Consider the following 3,185-nt stretch of genomic DNA (forward strand, 5'->3'; position numbering starts at 1 on the left):
GAAAAAAAAAAAAAAAAGTCATATTCCCAATTATCCCAGACACTTACATCATAATTCTTACAAAATTACTCCATAAACATTTATATATTTTTTTACTTTTGCTCAAAAAGCATTATTGTTTCCATTTGGTCCAAGGCTTGAGAAAGAGCTCCAAGGTGTTAAAAAGCTGCCTAGTGCTTGCAGAGAGGGGCTTCAGGCAGCCCTAATGTCATGGGGTTCCTCAATGGCCACTGGTCTTCAGAGGCTCCTAGTTGTGCTTAAGGGTGAGCCTTTGGAAAGATATTTGTCCAACCCAGCCTGGGGACCAGCCAGCCTGCAGAGGTTGGTCAGGTAGTCACCCATCTTCTTGATGAGTTTTACCTCCTCATCTAGGAAGTGGTTCTCCAGGAAGTCACAAATGTGGGGGTCTGCATGGGTAGAACCCAGGTCATGCACCCAGAAGAACCTGGCTCAGGTTCTTCTCTATGAGAAGGGTGGCTTCCAGAGCATCCTGGGTTTTACCCACTCATCTTGAGATGGCTTCTGCACATCCAGGAAGAGGGCACAGCCACCATTCTGGCTTTGCATTTTCAAGAGACTCTGCACTCTTGTGTTTCTCCTTGGCCAATTCCCAAAAAAAGTGGCCCACATACTCCAGAGCCACATTGTCATGCTCAAAAGAAGCCCAGAGAGAGCTAGGTATAGGAGGCCCCAGAGGCATGTTAACCAGGTGGCTGACAATGGCCTCCATCTTGGTGGAATAACTCTGATGAATCTGGGAGCTCATGGTTGATGATAATAAGGAATTAAGCTCAAAAAATGGTGGCTGCTTCTGGTGATTGTGGACAGCTGAGTGGCTGATTTTGAAGGTTGTGACTGGAGAAAATGTTGGAGGGTGGTCAGAGGCTATAGCAAGGGGTCTCCCTGCGTCTGTTCAATCCAACCACTTTTGAAGTAAAAGACCTATCCAAGGGACTGCCAAGCACACTTTCACTCCATAAACTTTTCACATATCAGCAAAGCCCAGGGTAATTAAGGAATGGTGCCCAGTCATAAATCTATCCCAGAGAGCCTGGGCCACAGAGCTGACTAGAGGTTATATACGTGCTGATTTTTCACAATGATTATTGTGAAAGAGGCCCAAAGATTAATTTATAATGCTGTGAAATCTGCCATAGCTCAGGCATAAGGATTATATAATAAAAAATGCCACAAATGGGTTCATTATTCACTCATGCATTCCTTCCTCAAAACCTTTTTGAACACCTACTTTATGCCAAGTATTAAGATAGTGCTAGGGGAAACTGAAAATCTTTCAATCTAATTTGAGAGGAAAGTCAAATAATTACAAAACAAAGTTGGTACAATAATAAACATTTGTTTAAATATTAAAGTATATAAAGCATTTTCATATTTTATCTCTTGTGATTCTCTGTGGATATCTGGGAGGTAAGTAATATTCCTGACTTTTGTGAAATTAGGAACTCAAGGCTCTGAAACAGTAAGTGGCTTTTTCATTGTCATCTGACTGCTAAGGGAGAGTCAGTGTGCAACCAAGACCTCAAGATCCCAAAGAACATGGTCTTTGCCTGGCACTGCACTGAAGTTCAGATCCTACAAGATGCATCACAAGGGTGCTAAAGAACTAAGGATGAGAAGGCCTTCCTCCCAGGAATCTGACCTGTGGGAGAAATCAAAGTCAGTGATTATGGGAATTGATAGACGAAAACCTCCATGGCCAGAAAAGAAATGGCTGAAACGCTCCCTTTTACAGTTCCTTGAGCCATGTTTCTTGATCAAATATTACATTAAGTTTTTTCTTGCAAATTCCCTATGTGTTTTAGCTCATAAAATTCATTCAACTGTGTCACCAACATTTTTTGCCAGTTATATTATTTTCAGCATAATAAGCAGAGAGAATCAGAGATTAAATCCACTGCGTCATGTTACAGAGTCCAAACTCACTTTGCTCACCACATGACAGGCCAATAAATCCTAGAGACAAGGTACTGAGGCGGGGAATAAGATTCTATTTGGAAAGCCAGCAGACTGGGGAGATGGCGGACTAATGTCTCAAATTAACCATCTTATCAGGGTCTGAATGCCACCAGGTTCTTTTTCTAATCAGAGATGGAGGAGGTGAGGAAACAAAGTAAAAAGGCCATCGATCTTGCAAATATCTCCTAGAATGGCAAGCTTCAGGCAGGGCATGTGCTAAATTCTTCCTTCCTGCCATCTTCAGGTAGACAGGGTCCTGAACAAAGGAACTTTAGTTTAATAGTCAGGAAGAGGGTCAGGATTCTCTGAGGCAGGCCATTATGTATGATTACAATAACAAAAGCAAGTCAAGGAAATGGTTCCAATATGGAGTCAAAATTGCCTTTCCCTGCAACAATCAGAGGATTCTATATAGGAGCTGTACCTTCCTGAACAAAATAAAGAGCATTTAATAGTACATGCCGCCTCTTTTTCTGGCCTTCTAGTCTTTTTCCTATGGAAAAATAAAATTGCACCTGTTTTCCCCTTGGATGGCATTATCTCATTCCTTCAAAGAGAAAACAAATGTTGCTTTAAATGACCCCATACTACTCTGCCTTTCATGGAAAGGCCACAACTCTATGGAGTTCCTAAAAATAATGAAGCTGATTCTCTCCTATGCACGAAGCTGAAAAAAAACAAGCATTCTTCTGATTGCCAAGGAGCATTCTTAGGTTAGTGAGAAGCCTGAGGAAAAATGCCATTTAGCTGACTTTGATGCTGCTAGGATAACTTTCTGCAACCACCAGGCAGGAAGCCAAGAGTTCTCAAAGGATTACAACTCTGGAACTCAGGTCTTTTCAAACCTGTCTAGTAGAGTAGACATTCCTCATCACTTGAAATCCTTTATTTAAAGCCAAAGATTATAATACTATCAGATCAGATCAGTCACTCAGTTGTGTCCAACTCTTTGTGACCCCATGAATCGCAACATGCTAGGCCTCCCTGTCCATCACCAACTCCCGGAGTTCACTCAGACTCACGTCCATCGAGTCAGTGATGCCATCCAGCCATCTCATCCTCTGTCGTCCCCTTCTCCTCTTGCCCCCAATCCCCCCCAGCATCAGAGTCTTTTCCAATGAGTCAACTCTTCACATGAGGTGGCCAAAGTACTGGAGTTTCAGCTTTAGCATCATTCCTTCCAAAGAAATCCCAGGGCTGATCTCTTT

At 42.4% G+C, this 3,185-nt stretch overlaps 1 pseudogene; it reads right to left on the minus strand.

Annotated features, from left to right (window-relative positions):
- Positions 1-247: 247 nt before the first annotated feature.
- Positions 248-766, minus strand: LOC104992584 (annotated as a pseudogene).
- Between the last annotated feature and the right edge of the window lie 2,419 nt (positions 767-3,185).

Source organism: Bison bison, unplaced genomic scaffold, assembly GCF_000754665.1.
Source record: "Bison bison bison isolate TAMUID 2011002044 unplaced genomic scaffold, Bison_UMD1.0 scf7180017864218, whole genome shotgun sequence".
Taxonomy (NCBI): Eukaryota; Metazoa; Chordata; class Mammalia; order Artiodactyla; family Bovidae; genus Bison; species Bison bison.